This window comes from Pinus tabuliformis, chromosome 2_2 (genome assembly GCF_031772625.1).
Source record: "Pinus tabuliformis cultivar Carrire ecotype Pingquan chromosome 2_2, CPIR1, whole genome shotgun sequence".
Classification (NCBI taxonomy): domain Eukaryota; kingdom Viridiplantae; phylum Streptophyta; class Pinopsida; order Pinales; family Pinaceae; genus Pinus; species Pinus tabuliformis.
This window is the reverse complement of record NC_142300.1, coordinates 911,225,058-911,244,497: the sequence shown is the minus strand read 5'-3', so window position 1 is coordinate 911,244,497 and position 19,440 is coordinate 911,225,058. Positions and strand designations below refer to the sequence as shown.

Genomic DNA, 19,440 nt, shown 5'->3' with positions numbered 1-19,440 from the left:
GTTGCTTGGTTAAGGGTGTGAAACAGAGTATAGGTTTAAGTTTATTAGTTTGCAGACAAGCTTTTATTGGTTTGACAAGGAGAGTTGGTATTTCATTGAGTTAAGTTTTCCTTTCATGATGATTGAATGCTAGAAGAGTGTATTTTGTTAAGTAAGAGTTTGATAGCAGATTTGAAGTCATTTTAATTTCAGGTACAGGATTTAGATTTGTACTTAGTTAAACAAGCAAGAGGATTGAATAGGTTTTTAGTCAGAGATTCTTCCGAGTTGTGTCCAAGAGTGAAGCTTATCATAGATTTGAAGTTACCTTTGGAAAGTTTAGTTTCAAGTTTACTTGCCTTCCGAACATGCTTGAAGTAGATTAGAATTTGCAACTTTTCATTCAAGAGTAGCATAGGTAACAGAATTAGGGTTTCTTAGGGTTTTCATGAGAGCTGAGTTATTTGATAAAGTGTTTCAATTGGAAGTTTTTGCTTAGCATATATCTTGTGATTCAGATTGGGATTTCATTTAAGTATAGATTCATTAAGAGTTTCAAGTTAGAATTTGGTTATTGATTCTACTAGCTAGGGTTTGATGAATTGTGTAGCTAACTCATTTCATAAAGGAAACCATTAGAACTTTGTCCAAAAACTGAATTTAGAAAGCGCAGTACAACTCGTGTTTATGAGCCCGGATTGACATATAGATGCAGGAGAATTAATACACCCATTAAATCTCTCAACAGTATGGAATCAAACATAACTCTACAATCATTATAAATTTGAGGCTGCGAGTGGAGCCTTTGGAATGGGTCCCCCACATGGTTCGAATTTTGCTGCGAAGGGTCCAAGTTCATTTAAGGATGTAGTGAGAGGGAAAGTGGCCTCACAAGTTAGACAATCCCTAGATCTGATAATCCCAAGCCCTTACCTAGTTGAGAAGATGGAGAAACTCCAAATCTATTAGTAAAATTTCCATAAGTGAGTGGTATTTTCACTGTTCTTCAAGATAGAGCCATAATTTGTCAATTTAATGGTTTCTGGCCTAAGTATGAAGAATCACATAAATGGATCTACCTCAATTGGACTAAAAATTGTGATATTTACCTATGTGCAAAGGGATTTTTTGTGGTTCAATTTGATAATAAAAAAGACCTAGAATATGTCATAAATGAAGGATCATGGTTTTGGGGAAGGGCATGTCTCTTTGTAAATCCATGGTTTCCTAGTTTCAGTGCCACGACAATGGTGGTTAGAAATATGTTAATATGATTAAGGTTATATAATATCACTCTACCCTTATAGTATCACCATATCCTAGAAGGCATTGGAAACTCATTGGGGATATTTCTAAATATTGTTTGAAAAAGAATGGACAAAGGTATATTTACTTTTGCTCGTATATGTGTGGAGATAGAATTGAGCAAAGGAATATCAAATCATGTCCATCTAACTCACTAGGATTTAAAGTGGACATAATGGTTAGATTTTGAAAATACGGCTTTCAGGTGCCATATTTTCCATCAGACAAAGCAATTGCAAAATTCATGCACACAAGAAAAATAAAGAACAAAAAAGAGATCGAAAAAATCCAAAGGGTTGGAAATTTCCAGAATCACCTTCTTCTGCTGAAGAAGATGAAGAAATGGATGAGAGTCAGCAACAACCAGAGGCATAAAATCAACAAGATTCCAAATGGAGGAGGGAGAAGAGACGCATAAGGCCAATGACTTAGTGGTGCTCCAGACTCCTGGTAATTAACATGAGGAAAAGAGAAATTGTATAGAAACAACAGAGATCATAGTAGTAGAGCAGAAGTAAGCAACCATACCCATTCAAAAGGAAGTAGGGGGCATAAAGTGAACCTATACATCTGAGAGTTCGGACTCAAACAAAGAAGCTACCCTAAAGGTGGAAGATAACCAATTGGAAATAGTATCAACCACTCTCAATCAAGGAGTTTGGTGGAAGGTGGAAAAAAAGGAAAAAAAGAAAGGGAAAATAACTTATTATTATCACTTTTAGCCCCGATAATTTCATGTCATTATTATTCTTTTTGTTTTATTGACCGGAGAATCCACAGTTTTATCATTTTTGTACCAACGTTTCAAATCCCAAATGGGATCCATCTTCAGGATATGAGAATGAAAACAATAAAACAACAGAATTTGAATAGATAGATCAGTCAGATCTGAAGATGAATCCCATTTGGGATTTGAAACGTTGGTACAAAAATGATAAAACTGTGGATTCTCCGGTCAATGATTCAAAAGACTCAAGCCACAGATCTCTGAAATCCATTCTTTTTGTTTTTTGTGCATTGGATGAAAGGTTGATCTGATCGAATGCTTTCGAGCATCTGCAAAATGTAATTTTATTCCTTGTTTTTCAAATTAAATAAAATTACTATTTTTTCTTCGAAAAAAATATAAAAATATAAAATAATAATAATAATAATTATTAGTAATTATAAATTATAAATTAATTAGATTTATCTTTTCTAATTGAGAAAAAGTGATTTAGATTATTACACTCTTATAAAATATATTTTTAAAATAATTAATAGTATAAATACTTAAACGTTTAATATAAATAATAATTATTAATGCAATATAGAAATAGGTAAACTCCAAAAAAAGTAAAAACTTGTCTTAGTTAATACAAAAGTATAATAATAGAGGAAATTCAAACTTGAATGTGATAAAAACATTTTACGTAAATAATTTTAAAAAAATATCTCATCTGAATATCTTACATTATGATCATAAAGTGTTTTTTTTTTATGAAATGTTTTTCTGTAGAAGTCATATAAGAGAAATTTTTGGCCGACACGTTTCGAACAAACAAGTTTGCATTTTTGTTTGTTTGTTTTTTTTCTCATATTAAAATGAATGAAACTAAAATAATAATAATTGTTATTTATAAATTATTAACATTATAGAGATTTATCTTTAAATAACAAAAATAAATATTAATAATTAATGTAATATAAAAATAGATTATTATTTTTTTTAATTGATATTGATGAAATAATAAATATAGTTGAGGAAATCTCTCGATCAGGATGAGAGAGGGTGTCAGAAGCGTCAGGCTTCAAAGTGACATGGTTAGTACGAGGATGTTAATTACTACCGTCCCCCACATGCTCAAGGCAGGGGGTGCAGTGTCCTTAGCCATGAATGCATGGTCAGTGGGTTGGCAAGGTGGCCGAGGGAGGAATAATGCAGGGTGGTAAAGATGGGAATGACATTCGACGTGTATGAGCAGTTGCGGCGGGATGATGTGAATGGACTGATGGCACTAACATTGTTTGATTGTCCACAGGGCATCAAGGAACAAGGTATGGCTCCAGCAAAGAGAGGGCATGGTCATGGCGGTAGGGGCCCGGTCCATCGGGCAACCAAGAGACTGAGCACGACAGAAGGCCGCAGGGGCCGCAAGCCTGCTGAGCACCTCATAGCTGAGGCAACTGCAACATACCAGGATGAAACAAATGAAGGATTCTGTAAGCTGATTGACGACTGGGAAGATGAGATCAAAGAGGAAAGGGAACTAGATGAGGAGATAGAAAAATGGAGGTCATTGGTGCCTGATCCAGGGAATACACGAGGTAGAATTACGTAATTCAAACACGCCTTGTACTTGTACTTCTTGATGAAAAGTCTGCTTGGCAAAGCAATGGAACAAATATATGTGGGGATGGCAGTCATAATGCAGGGCCTGTGCGGGTATAAAAAAGACATGGAGAAAATCCTATTTCAATTGCACAAACAAGACATCAGGATGGATCATATTGACCGTCACATCCCTTGCATCGTGGAGCTGTATGGCATGCTAGGGGAAACTGCTAGAGATCCTACTCCTGTAGCATTTGTCTCTGATGAGAAGAATGTTCAAAAAGACTAGTTTCATTATGCTTAGTTTTTGTTTATGTGGGTAGATTTTAAATTTTCTGTTGCATATGTCAGTTGGTATAGTTATATAGTATTTGGACACGAGACTGAGACTTACCTAGCTCTGCTAGAAAGACTGAAGCAATTTTGTTTTTGGATGGCGTATAATGCTGACCGGTGGCCAACAGACTTGGTTTCCCCTTGGGGCAAGTTGAGGCCACCCGGTAAATCTGTGTGGTGTAAATTTGCCTAATATATAATAGAAAATGGATGGACATGCCAAGCTTTACAAAAAAAAAATATAGTTGAGGAAATAGTAGATGTACAATTTTGGACCCATCATAAATATCAATGCTTAATATGTATATATAGTCATGTTTTGTAATAAAAGAATTTATATTTGAGCCTAGAGTGATATGCTGCATCAATTTAGAGTTTCTATTTTCCTCACAAAATAAGAACTTTGTTTTTATTTTTTATTTTTTTCCTCTGAAAATCTTGGCCATAATTTCCTTTTCATAACACATTGACATCACAAAAAACATAGTATAACATCACCAAACATGATGTTGTAATGTCACACATATAGTCCATCATCACTAAACATCACATTATATTTGTCAGTTCACATTACAATATTGCAATGTGTTGAACATAAACTAACCTTGTAATGTGAGAACATAACAAAATGTTCCATCGTGATACAGAAAACTAAACATCATAATAAGATGAACATTGCTTAATGTCCCAATGTGATGAACATAATCCAACATCGCAATGTGTTGAACATAAATTGACTTTTCAATGTGATGAAGAGAACACAACATTGCAATATGAAGAACAAAACTAGAAATTGTAGCGTGATGAACAATACTTGATGTTGCAATGTGATGAAAAATACCTTATGTTGCAATGTGATAAACAATACTTGATGTTACAATGTGACAAATGAATAATGACATCACATTGTGATGAAAAAAATATGATGCTAAAATGTATTGAATTAACTCAATGTCACAATGACCATTACACTGTGGTCATTAAAAAACTAATGTAGTAATGCAATAAAAACAAATCAATGTAAAAATGTTACTAACAAAAGTGACATCACAATTTGAGCATTTCTACAAAATATCAACGTCGAAACATGATGAAAAAAATTTAAGCATTGCAATGTGAAAAAAATAAATGATGCAATGCGATAAACAAAAAATGACATCACAATGTGGTGAACTAAAATTGATGTTGTATTCTGATGAACAAAATCATCATGTTAATGCGATAAAACAAAATTGAGGTCATAATGTCAAGAAAATAAATCCACATTGCACTTTGAAAAACGAAAACCAATGTTGCAAAGTGATGAATATAAAATTAATGTCTCACTGCGACGAATGAAAATCGACATTTCAATGTGACAAAAAAAATGAGTGTGGAAATGTGAGGAACAAAAAATATAATTTCAATGTGCCGAACAAAAAATGATGCAGTAATGCGGTGAACTAAATCAACATTGTAATGTGACGAACTAAAACCACAGTTGTAATGTGGTAAACAATGATCTACATTGAAATGTGATAAATAAATATCAGTGGTGTGACTTGACAAAGAAAAATGACATCACAATTTAAGCAATACAAGCTAACATCACAAGGTGACAAATAAAAATCAATGTTACAATATGACAAACAAAAAATGACTTTGCAATTTGAGCAACAAAATAACTTCTCAATGTGATGAACAAATGTTGATGTCATATAAACAAAACCATTTCCAACCATGGTCAACCATAGTCAACTATAATTAACATGGTTCGCCATGATTAGCTATGGTTGACTGTGGACAAACATGGTCAAGCATGTTAATCCATGGTCAATTATAGCCATAGGGTCTCCTCCCAATCAATCTCTATCATAGCACTTGCATTCATGTGATATTAAAGACCTCTAATCTCACTAGATATTGATAAAAACGTCTAAAAATCATTTTTCGAACCACCATCCCAATACATCTTTCTAATAAAAATAACCCGTACTTTTAATAGGTATTCCATATTTTTATTAAATATCAATTTTCATACCCTCCAATACCTATAACCCTCCACTATATCACATCAACCCCCAATACCTACAATATATTGACTCCATTTTTCATAAGTTTAGAATCTTTTATATGATTTTTTTAAGCATGGTGAATAAACTCGTTGGAGTAATTTGGGTGAGGCATAAGATCAAACATAGCATTTTCCACTATAACACCAAAACTATATTCAATAGCCCGTAAGCTAGATATACAAGGAATTTATGACTTAGCAAGAGTTGAGACTCCATGAGGGTGGGGGAGCCTACTCCTTGAGCATTATCACAATGGGCCAAAGATGCCCCCCCATGGGATTTGAAACTAGGTGGAGGGGATAACATCCCACTGTGCTAACCACTCAATCGTTTGACAAGGAGACACCTCTATATGAGTGAATATGATAAGATAATAGCTAACATGGTTAATCCCATGTGACCGTATTCAATGATAGAAAACATAATCAACCATGGTCTACCATAGTCAACCATAGTGAACATGGTTAAAGTTTGCTTAGTCATGGTCAATATGGGTGACATAATCAACAGAGTTTAAACATAGTCAAACCATGGTCAATTATGGAAAATATGGTTGACCAAAATCAACAGAGTCAAACATGGTCAACCATGTCACCCATAGTTAACCATATTCAACCATAGTCAAACAAACTCAACCATGGTTAAATATGGACAATATTCATACATGGTCAACATGTTTAGCCATAGTCAATCATATTCAACCTTTGTCAAAGTAGCTAAACAACGATCAATTATGATCGTTTTTATTTTTTATTTTTTATTTTTTTATCTATTAGACTAACCTAAGTACCCACGGGGGATTTGAACCGGTGACCTATCGTAAGGAGTGCCTTAACAACGCACCCATTCACCGTCAATCCAAAGCCCCGTGGGCGATCAATTATGATCGTTATGGTCATCCATGCTTAACATTAGTTAACCATAATCAATATGGCCAAGCATCCTCATTTATAATTAAACATTAACAACCATAATTAGCCACATTAACCCATAGTTAACGAAAATCAATCATGCTCAAAGAAGCTTACCATTATCAAACATGGTCAACAAGTTCAACCACAGTCAACCATGTTCAACGATGATCAAACCAACTCGATGGTCAACCATTGTTGCTTTGGTCATCGATGATCAACAATATTTAACCATAGCCAACCATGGTCAACCCTTCTCGTCCACAAATTATTATGATGATCCCTCTCCAACCCTTCTCAACTAATGTGAACCATCATCAATAATTGCTAACCATAGTCAACCTTCAACAACCATGGTCAACCCATTTCAACCATCATTAACCATAGCCAACGACCATCCTTATTCCAATTGTAGATTCTGGGAAAATATTGGAATACGACAAACAACAGTGAGGTCAATTGTTTGACTTCATTGTTGCTTGTTGGATTTTAGGATATTCCCATAATTTGCAATTGAGATACATTTAGCAATAGTCAACCATGATCAACCCTCATCAACCATAATAACCATACTCAACTAATGTCAACCATGGCATACCAATCCTCCCCACACCCATCCACTAACACAAGCACATTAAAAGTGGTTGATATACATAACTTAATACCATTGATTTTTTCAAAGTGGTTGATATACATAACTTGATACCATTGATTTTTTCAAAGTGGTTGTCGTTCATCATATGTCAAGATATTCCTAGAATTTGCAATCAAGATAAGTTTAGTAGTAGTAGACCATAGTCTACCCTCATCAACCATAATAATCATACTCGACCAATGTCAAACATGGTCTACAAATCCACCCATACCCATCAACTAGCGGTTGATTTACACAAATTAATATTATTATTTTTTTACAAAGTGACTATTGTCTATCGTATTCCAAAATAATCCTAAAATTCACAATCATGATAAATTTAGCAACAGTCAACCATGGTCAACCCTCATCAACCATAATAACCGTACTCAAACAATGTCAACCATAGTCTAGTTGTCATCCCCACACCCATTAACTACACAGGGGCTTCACTCAATGGACCTCTAACATATCACGTGTGTTTGTGGCATATTAAACAATACCTCTAATTTGACTACATATTGGAAAATACTTCTAAAAATCACATTATTTAACACCCTACCAATACAAACTCAATACACCTTCCCAATTTAAAAAACTTTTCATTTCACTAGATATTGTCAGTTCCATTTTTTCTTTAACATTTTTTATACCTCTTTATATTTTTCCATTAATTTTGAGCCCCATTTTTATGTCTGCCAAAATAAAAATCTTTTATCCCTATTATATACTCAATATATTATGTCATTTTTTCCTAATCCCTTACTATTGTATACCCAATAAAACCTCATGATTAACTAACACAACCTTAATTCGACCCTTCTACAGCAGTGATAACCTCAGCACCAGTTTGGGTGAGATTGCCAAGCCTACCCTTGCATCTCTGGAATCTCTCATCACTAAAAGCCATCGGAAATGCAATTGGGAAATTTTACTGCAGGTGCCCAGAAACAGAGGAATATGCCAGAACCACCTATGCACGCATCTGTGTGGAAATGGACTTCAGCGCCGGATTCCCAGCTGAAATAAACCTAACAAGTAAAGACTATGTGTGGAACCAGAAACTTGATTATGAAAGTGTCCTCTTCAGATGTCGATGTTGCTTTGAGACAGGGCATCTAGCCAAAAATTGCCCAAAAGCCTCTGAGAAAAATTTTGCTAGAAAAAACCACCACAGATCTACATGGTGGGAAGGAGCACAAAAAGAACACTACACTGTCATCAAAGAAGAATATTCTAGAGAAAACTCTGAGTCACAAGAAAGCAGGGAAGAAATAAACAACTCTCAAGACAAGCAAGAAGAAATCCCGCCCCAGCAAATCAACAGTTATGAGGATTCGAATAACTCAGAAAATAAATCTTCATTTAACAGCAAAGCAGATCTCCCAGACCAAACTTCTTCTCCGACTATCTTCAAAAGAACAAACACAATAGATCGCGAAGCTAAGACACCAATGTTCCAAGAACCAGAAGAGATGAAGGAGATGCAAGATAAAGGAAGTTGGAAGACCGTAGAGAAAAAAAAGAAAGCTACAACACCAATCTCGCCAAGAAAGACGAGGAGCCAGACAAGTAAAAATTAAATTGTAGGTCCGATAGACCAATTTGGTCTCAGTGGACGTTAACCACCATCATCATCAATAATTGATATATATATATATACCATTAATCATATATCAACCTTTTCCCTCTTAAAAATAAATAATTGATATACATATATCTACAACCATTGAATCATATATCAACCTTTTAACGAGGCTACGATAGATGCATACTACATATTAAGGGGTTGGGGTTGATTGATTAAGGGGTTGGGGTTGATTGATTAGTTGTAGTAGATTCCCATGAATTATCTTTATCGGTTTTAAAATTTAATTAAGTAAAATAATCAAAATGGCACCACGGTTAATTAGATGAATATACGCAGGGATTTCTCTTCCCTATAAATTTAGATGTTATGCTGTTGGCATTGTACTCAACTGAATTTGCCCTTTTGAGAAACTTCGTCCTCAGTTGAGACAACGTCGCTTCGGTTCTCTTTCTTTTTGTTCTCGGGGAAAGGGGAAGAGCGAGCGAGCGAACGGGGCGTGAAATTTCTGGTTGGTGGCGCGGTAAAGCAGAGAAAAAGAAATATCTTCATCGGCTATGGCGGCAGAAGATCGAAATTCTGTGGCAGACATTGACATGGCTCCTGCTGATGATGAGCCCCATTCCCAGTCGGGCATGTTCAAGGACAAAACAGATCCGTACACCGGGTGGAAAAAGTTGCAGAAAGAGATTGAGTTCCTCGACATTCAAGAAGGGTGCGTGATGGAGGAGCAGAAAAATCTGAGAAAAGAACTGGCCATGGCGAAGGAGGAGCTGAAGAAATTCCAGTCGGTGCCGCTGCCAATAGGGCAGTTCTTGGAAATGGTGGACGAGAACAACGCAATCATTGCAGCCACGACGGGTGCCCCGTACTACGTGAGAGTTCTGAGCACAATCAACAGGGAACTCCTGAAGCCCTACGCCGCCGTAGCCTTGCGCCGCCATTCGAAAGCCGTAGTCGATGTCCTCCCGCAGGAATCTGAGTCCGCCGTTTCCCTTCTCTCCGACGCCGAGAGACCTGACGTGACGTACAGTGACATTGGCGGTTGCGACGCACAGAAGCAGGAGATTCGAGAAGCCGTGGAGCTCCCATTGACGCACCCCGAGCTCTACCGACAGGTCGGGATCGAACCGGCACGTGGCGCTCTTCTCTATGGCCCCCCTGGTACGGGCAAGACCATGCTGGCCAAGGCCGTGGCCCACCACACGAGTGCCGCTTTCATTCGTGTGGTGGGGTCCGAATTCATTCAGATGTACCTCGGGGAGGGCCCACGGATGGTTCGTGACGTGTTTCGTCTCGCGAAAGACAATGCCCCTGCTATCATTTTCATCGATGAGGTGGATGCCATTGCCACTGCCCGCTTTGATGCTCAGCATGGAAGTGACAGGGAAATTCAGAGGATTCTCATGGAGCTCTTGACTCAAATGGATGGGTTTGATCAGTCTGTCAATGTCAAGGTTATCATGGCCACAAATCGATTTGATACGCTGGATCCCGCCCTTCTGCGCCCCGGAAGAATTGACAGGAAAATTGAATTTCCTCTCCCCGACAGGAGGCAGAAGCGCCTTGTATTCCAGGTCTGCACTGCAAAAATGAACCTCAGAGACGATGTAGACCTTGAGGATTTTGTGTGTCGCCCTGATAAAATTAGTGCTGCAGAGATTGCTGCAATTTGCCAAGAAGCTGGTATGCATGCTGTGCGCAAAAACCGCTATGTTATTATTCCTAGCGATTTTGAGAAGGGTTACAGAGCCCACGTTAAGAAACCAGAGACACAATTTGATTTTTACAAGTAAGCAAAACCTTGGAACAAACCCTTCAGAGGCAACAACACAAATACTTCTTCTTTGTGCTCGTCATTTTTATCAACAAAAAAAAATGAATGTTTTGCTAGATTACAAAGTTGCCATCTCGAAAGTTTAATCCAATCTTAAATTTTGTAGAAGGTAAAATGTTCCATGATGGTGTTGGCAGTTTTTGAGATCCGTTCAGATGGTTGTTTCTAACTATTTGGTTTGTTTTATGGTTATTTTTTGATTTGAAAAGTTTGAATATAAGCATTTTATAATCATTATATTGTGTTGAGTAAAAGATATCATTGTTTTAATAGCATGTGGCATATGTGTAGAAGCTACACATTTTACATAAGAATCCTAGTCAAAGGGTTGAATGAATCCTAACCATCATGTAGTCTATCACATTAATATAGTTAACTAAGCAATTGAGTAAAATATGCAAGTGGGAAGAGGAAATACTTATCAGGACTAGGACTGAGGAATCGTTACCAAGGTCATGCTCTCTAGCGGTTACCAAGGTCATGGTCTCTAGCAAGTAGGAAGAAGTCATGGAAGATTGAATGGAATACTTTGTAGATATCATGGTCAAGGTTGATGTTAAATATATTATGGTCAAGGTTGATGTTAAGTATATTATTTTACATGTTGGCGGGAAGGTCTTAATGTTAAATAAATTAAATATATTATTTTACATGTTCGTAGGAAGGTCCTATTAGACCCTTGATCTGGCCATGTCTGAAATCATATGGCCAGGTCCGAAATCAGCTCAAACTCCACTTGTTTTGAGTTAGACATAACATGTTTTTCTACTTGCCATGGCTTCATTATTATGCGCCTCACTATGAATGTCCTCAAGGGTGGCCAAGTGGAAAAGTTTTGGTAGCCTCTTAGGCTTGCTAGTGGTCGCGATTTTGGGTTTGGGGACCTCGACCACTCCCCCATGCCTCTCTAGCTCCTCATACATTGTCGTTATATGGTGGCAAGTTGGCAGGTTCATTTAAAAAGACTGAATATTTAAAAGACAGAACAAATAACAACTAACGAGGAAACATAAAACCTACAATGGCACTGCTATATGGTGGCAAGTTGGCAGGTTCATTTCCAAATAAAAATATTGAACAAAATACAACTGATGAGGAAACATAACCTACAGCAAGGTTCTCGACATTAACGCTGTAAATGAGAACTTTTGACTAAAACCATAGTAAACCAGAAACTCACAACAATTGAATTGTTTTTTCAATTTTCTTTGCCCAGTTAGGTCTCTTCCCTGGTGATTTATGCTATTGTATGGTCATCTATTGTCTCGAGAACTCAGTTTTCCTGCAAGCTTTATTTTTCAAAATCTCCTTCTCATTGAAAAGCCTAGTTGGCCTAGGGTGCTTCTTAAACAAGTTTGCGGCTTGTGTCATGGATTCAATACCTCTGTTTGAAGTTCTTGGATGTTTTGGTTTTCCAGAACAAGAAATTGATTTCGATTTTGTTTGCAGCTCGGATTTCAAGTTGCCTTGCTTTGCTTTTCCTTGTTTGATTGGCCTAGTTGCTTTTTGTGCTTTTTTTAGAGTCCCTTTTGGCAATTTTGAAAGTTTTTCTTTCTAGACATTTTTTCGGTTTGCTGAAGTCTTTTGCTACTGTTCAGGATCAGTTTGTGCAAGTTTGTAGTCTCTCTTGTTTCAAGTTTCATTTATTAATGAGTTTTATAACTTGCAAGATTTAAAGACTCCTTGTGCTTATTTCTTGATCTTTCGAATTTTAGTAGTGCTTTTGAGACCTCAAAAAGTTTCTTTTGTTTCCTTAAAAGAAAAAACACAAAAACATTGCTTTTCTTTTTCTTTTTCCAAGCTTTTGGTTTATGGTTTCTTTTGTTTTGTTGTTGTGAAGCAATTGGTTTCTTTTGCAATTTGTTCTACTTGCTTTGGAGAGAGATTTGTTTTTAATTTTTTCCCTCTTCATTACCAGGATTTACTTAATTGACTCTATAAAGAATTGCATTTGCTTATGACTGTTGTTTAGGATCTTGCATCATCATTTTAACTTGGATTAGGTTAGTTTGCATCTTAAGTATTCTTAGTCTTTTTAGATTTTGGGTGTGTGTGGATTGTTTCAGAAAAGAAAAGAAATATTTTGCTTACATATAGGTTTTCGTAGAACCCAAGTAGAAATCACTCTTCATCGAAGAAAATAACTGCATGCATATAGTTAGTTTTCTATTGGTTTCTTTTGCGTCATAAAACATTATCAGTTTCACTCTCGTAATCCCTCCTGACTTAATAAAATGAACTAGAACTTTTATTTTTGTCATTAACAAACACCAACAAGTTTAGATTCATTAGGGCCTTGGAATAGGTGAGTGGAGAGTTAACTCTCCAAGGCTGCTCAAATTATAAAAATTAGAATTTGAATAATGAACGAAATCCAATATCGTTAGAAAAGCCGGGAAATCTCTGTGACTGCGAGTTAAGCATGAGGGAGAGTGAAGACAAGGAAAAGAGATACCCCCTCTCCTACTTGTTGGATCCAACCTCACAACTGTTTCGCCCGAATTTTGATACGAGTTGGTATCCATAGTTTCCTTTCCTAGGGCTCACATAGGTGGCTGTGGAGGAGAATCTCGTGGCACCTGAGGCTGACATTGCATCACGTTCAACAATACTTTTGGAGGGTAACCTTGCGAAGCTTGGGTGCTTGCATTAGCAGAGGCTGTTGTCTAGAGGTCAACATAACTACTTCTGATACCTTCGCTAGTAGGCCTGGGGCGTAATTACCCCAGACTATTTTCGGAAGGCCCTTGATTTTGGCTTTCTTGTATTTTGGTGTCTGGTCCTAATCACTCGGAGCGGAAATACTTGAAAGAAGTTTGTTTGTCTGTATCTTTAGGGACTTTTAGAGTTGGCCTAACTTTACAACTTTTTTTGAGTCTTTAAGTATATTTCTTAAAAATAATTCAAAGTGGCTGATTGATCAACTAGTCAGTCTAGGAGACTCCGTGGGATTTCACCTACGAGTCCTAAGCCTTCTCCTCGGAGGCATAGGAGTAATTCTGCCAGTAGTTTTCAATCAGTGGCAGTAGGCGCATCGAATATTGATCCTCCAATTGGAGTTATTAATTCACAAGATAGACCTGGTACAAGTAGAGAGTTGGAGAGAAACACTCCAGTTCTTTCTTGAGTCCTCTTCTAGTCAGAAGACATTATTGAAGTCGAGGAGCTCCCTGAGTCTATTTTGACTCCTAATTCTCCTCTTCCTCCTGATCATCCAGACGTTTTATTATACGTTGAGACTCCGACCAACAGGCCTTCGAGCCTATGTTTATATCGATATTTTCCTTCGATGATCACTACTGGAAGCATGGAATCCATGACAAGTGCTACGAGTATGCAAACTCCGATATCTGTACAAGGAGGAGGAACAATTTATATACCTTCCATTACTCCTAGCACTACTATATTTGGTTCTACTTCCATTCCATATTTGAGTGGAAGTTCTCAAGCTGTTGCCTCTGGCATTGGCTTTTTCCCTTTTGGAATGCCAACCAGTGCGATTCCTTTAGTTCTGTTAAGTATTCCATCAGCTGCCTCCACATCCATGGCAAGTGGATCAACTTATTTTTAGGGTTTCCCGTTTAGGGGTGGTCATATACCACACTCCAACCCATCTTTGGGATCAATACCTTTTTCCTCTACAGGTCAAAGTTATAATTCGTTTCAAGGTTGGACAAACCCTGCGGTTAGTGGGTTAGGAGCCGGGAATCAATCTTATTTTGGCCAACAAGGGAATATGTCATATTCTTCTGTCAGTTCATTCCAGAAATTTTCTCCCTATGCTAATGCATGGAACCCTTACCAAGGGCTCTTTGCTCCTTTTAACACTTCTCTAGGGGGAAAATTTTCTAGTTATGGAAGTTTTTCGGCAGGAGTTGGTCAAAATCTGGTTTTTTCTGGACCACAAGGAGCTCCTTATGGTTCAGTTGGGTCTACGAGTTACTTTAGGCAACCTGGTGCCTTTACAAATCCAGGCCATTCTTTTCAGAACGTTGGGAGTTCTGCCCACATTGGGTGGAATCCTCAGGGTCCTCCGTGACTACCTTTTCTAGCAATGTTAAACTTGCCAGATCTTTCTAAATTGACTAATGATCTGATTAGGTATAACCTAGTTTGGCCTCTGGTCCCAACCAAACTTCCCTCAAATATACCTAAATTTGAAGGGAAAACTAGTGAAGATCTAGGTGACCATGTAACCACTTTCCACTTATGGTGTTCGTCAAACTCCCTGATAGACGATTCAATCAGGTTGAGATTATTTCAACGTACCCTAACTGGGAATGTGGCTAAGTGGTACATAGAACTTCCAGGGGGAACCTTCACTTCTTTCGGCAATTTGGCTACTATCTTTTTGAATCATATTCAATTGCCTATCCGATATGATGCTAGAATTGAGCTTCTGGTTAATTTCCATTAGCATTAGGCAACTCACATTTCAGTTCATATCCAGGAATGGAGGAGAACTTCTCGAATGGTTTCTTAAATCGTTACAACCTGAGATCTCTAAGGACATGTCTCTCTCCGGCTAGCAGGGTATTTTCAGTTGGAACTTATATATGCTCAGTTTGGGGTTCTTCAAAAATTCTAAATGAAGATCCTAGATCCAAGGTGGATATAACCAAACCAATGCTAGGTCCCCATGCCGACAGGTTAGTCGGATCGATTGATGCTAACACGGCTAACCTGTTGAATCAATTGCATCAGTTGTCTTTACAAACTGCTTCTTCTATGCAGGCATCGCCATCTGTATCTACACCTTCCCAACCTACGTCTATAAACGTCGTTCAAACTTCTAACCCCAAAGGAAACCAACAATCTGATGGGAATAAGAAAGGCCGAGGTAGGAAAAAGAGCCAAGATGGGAGGGCAATGCAAACAAGCCCGACAATGATGTCGGAGGGGGTAGGAAAGAGTCCAAGACAAAAGTAAAATTTCCATGCAAGTCATGCAATGGAGATCATTTGACTCATCTTTGCCCTTAATATCCAAGATTCTCAACGCTTATTAGTGTAGCAGGGGTCCTCTAGCTCCCAAGCTGTCCTCACTAACCCTTTTCCCCAAGGGCAACAATTACTTGTTGGTGCGAACTCTAATACTAGTACCCCCACAGGGGGCAATCAGGAAGGGGATCATTCATCAAATGTCTACATGATGAGTTCACATATCGACGTCGCTACGTGATCACGTGATTACGATGAATCAGAATCATCTAAGGCTAAGTCTGCTTCTGATGCTTCAGAGCCGCTCCATATTGAGAGGCCCTTTGTTGAGTCTATACCTCGGATGTCGAAAGGCTCCACAAAGCACTCAACCATTAACCCTAATGCTAGGGCATCCCAGAAATACTCGATTGTAGAAGATATGGCTTAGAGTCCTTGTGCTATGTCAGCATTAGAGGTACTCCAGTCGTGCCCTGCTCAGAGGAGTGCATTACTCTCGACAATCGGAGCAGTAGATCCAAAAAATTCTCTTATGCTTACTTTTGATATGTCAAACGTCAAAAAAAGACTCCAACATCATATGGATTTCTAGATAAAGTCCACATATCGAAATACCAACATCTTTCGAATTGTTATAGATGAGGGAGCTTCCACATGTGTGATGTCCATGTCATGTTGGAAGGCCATTGGATCGCCTCAAGTTGTTCTTTCACCTACTCTATTGACAGTATTTGATGGACACTCTCATAGGCCGCACGTGATTATTCTAGTGTTTCCCATCTATGTTGGGGGGAAGGGGGTAAATATTGAGGTAGAAATAGTCGATACGAATCTGGATTACAACCTCCTTTTAGGAAGGAATTGGATTTATGATATGGATGCCATAGTATCATTATTATTTCGCATCCTTTGTTTTCCTCATGAATGGAGGATTGTAAAATTTGATCAGATGGATTATTCTCTGGGTGACTCCCACGCATCTTCTGAGTTTACTGTTCCATTAGTGGATAATCCCAGGCAACCTATAGAGAATTTAGGAGTTGGAATTTTCTCTTCCTTAATGGGTACTTTTGATCTTTCTGTTCCTACAACTAGAATCAATGTTATTTCATCCTCCAAGGGACCTTCTCGGAGAGAGTTCATTCGAACTCATTATTTTTCGGACCCTTTGCCTTTACCCTCATCTACCACCACATTAGACGGAGGGTAGGCAAGTGGAATGGCACGTCCTATGTTGGCAGCAGAAATTGCTTATCAGTCTATTGTTAACTCTGCAGACTCCCATCCTACTCCTTTCTCACCAGAAGAGTTAGATGGAGATGTGGCTTCGGCCTAGACCCTCGATTCAACTTCGGCTCAGGATTGCTTAGATACTGTCTTACCATCTGAGGAAGCAATTCTAGAAGCAATGATGGGTGTTGATAGACCATGGGATGACCTACATCATCGTTCGTATTTCCTCCCTCATTTGCAATAAATTGAGTTGAGTTTGTCCAATCCTTCTACTAGTGATGTTCATACAGTTTTAAATCCTTTGGCCCCAACACAGTTTTCTATTGAAGGTAACATGTCTGTTATCTCACAAACTGTACTGGTGAACATCTTTAGGAATCCTAACATAATTGAAAATTTCTTAATTGGAGCTAACTATTCCCTTGAAGAAATTCAAACTTATACCAATCTCTTCAAAGAGTTTCGTGATGTGTTCGCTTGATCTTATGAGGAAATGCCTAGAATAGATCCATCTATAGTCCAGCATGAGATCAAGACATATGAAAATGCTGAACCTATTCATAAAAAAATTCGACAGGTTAATCCTAGAAAAGCAGCAGTTATCAAGGCTGAAGTCAAGAAGCTGCTAAAGGCGGGTTTCATATACCCCATTCCTTTAACTGAGTGGGTTTCTAATTCAGTCCACGTAAACAAAAAGCAAGGAATGATTCAAGTATGAATTGAATTTAGGGACCTAAATAAGGCTTGTCTAAAAGATAATTACCCCACGCCCTTTATTGATCAAATTATTGATGAATGTGTGGGTAATGAATTTTTTTCGTTCATGGACGAATTCTCTGGTTATAATTAAATTACTATCCATCCAGAAGATCAGCACAAGACAACCTTTATTTGTCCCTGGGGTATGTTTGCATACAAAAAGATGCCTTTTGGCCTAAAAAATGCTGGAGCCACTTTTCAGCGGGCCATGTCTTATGCTTTTCACGACATCAAGCACATTATCGAAGCATATCTGGATGATTTAGCTGCTCGTTCTCGAAAGATAATTGATCATCCTAAGCATCTTCGGTTGATCATTGAGCGATGTAGTTTTCATAAAATCCAGTTGAATCCGAATAAATGTGTTTTCACAGTCACATCTGTTTGGTTGTTAGGATTCATTGTGTCAATGGAGGGGATTCGTGTAGATCCCTTCAAGGTTGAGGCAATACTTCAGTTGCCTCCCCCGTCTTCCATACGTCAACTTCAAAGTCTCCAAGGAAAAGAAATTTTCTTGAGGAGATTTATAGCCAATTATGTCGAGATCACAAAAGGATTTATGCATTTTCTTAAGAAAGGGGTCCCATTTGTATGAGATGATTTCGTGCAACGATCTTTTGATGCTTTGAAAAAAGCATTAACCTTGCCCCATTGTTGACTCCACCTGATTATAGCAAAGATTTCCTCTTGTATCTCACTATAGCAGAATCAACCATAGGTATGGTTCTAGTTCAGGAAGATGATGCCTTATGTGAGCATGTAATCTACTATCTAAGCCGAGGCTTGGTAGGTCCTGAACTGCGCTATTCTCCCATCGATAAATTAGCTTTGGCAGCCGTCCATGTTTTCCAGCAGCTTTTGCATTACATTTTGCTTCGAAAAACGTTCATCTTAACAGCCGTCAATCCATTTCAATTTGTTCTCAGTAGGCGAGTGTTTGGGGGCAAATATAATAGATGGATTGTCATTTTGCAAGAATTCGATCTCGAATTCATGTCGGCTAAATCTAAGAAATCTTTAGTATTTGTGGAGTTGATATCAGAGCTGCCTTGTGAGGAAGAAATTATACATGAGGAAAGTTTTCCTGATGAACATTTATTTCTTATTTCCTCACAAGATCCTTGGTATGGGGATATCATTATATATCTCCAGACTTTGAAGTTTCCGCCTGCTTTTTCCAAGGACGAGCATAGAAAGTTGCGTCACCTTGCTAAGAATTATGTTATTATAGGTGACACATTGTACCATTGCGGGATTGATTCAATCCTTAGGCATTGTTTAACCTTGCAAGAAGCTAAGTCAGTTCTTAATGATTGCCATAGTGGAGATTGTGGCGGTCATCTATCTGGGCTTGCAATAGCCCAAAAAATTTTGTGAGCAAGTTACTTTTGGCCTTCGATATTCAAAGATTGTATTGAGGCGGTCAAAAGATGCCATCCTTGTCAGGTCTATACTCGGAAAATGCACGCACATCCAGCTCCACTTTTCCCTGTTATCACCGTCGATCCTTTCACGAAGTGGGGCATTGATTTTACTACTTGTAATCCGCC

At 37.9% G+C, this 19,440-nt stretch overlaps 1 pseudogene; it reads left to right on the top strand.

Annotated features, from left to right (window-relative positions):
* Positions 1 to 9,518: 9,518 nt before the first annotated feature.
* LOC149195983 (26S proteasome regulatory subunit 6B homolog pseudogene) lies at positions 9,519 to 11,011 on the top strand (annotated as a pseudogene).
* The last annotated feature ends 8,429 nt before the right edge of the window (positions 11,012 to 19,440 follow it).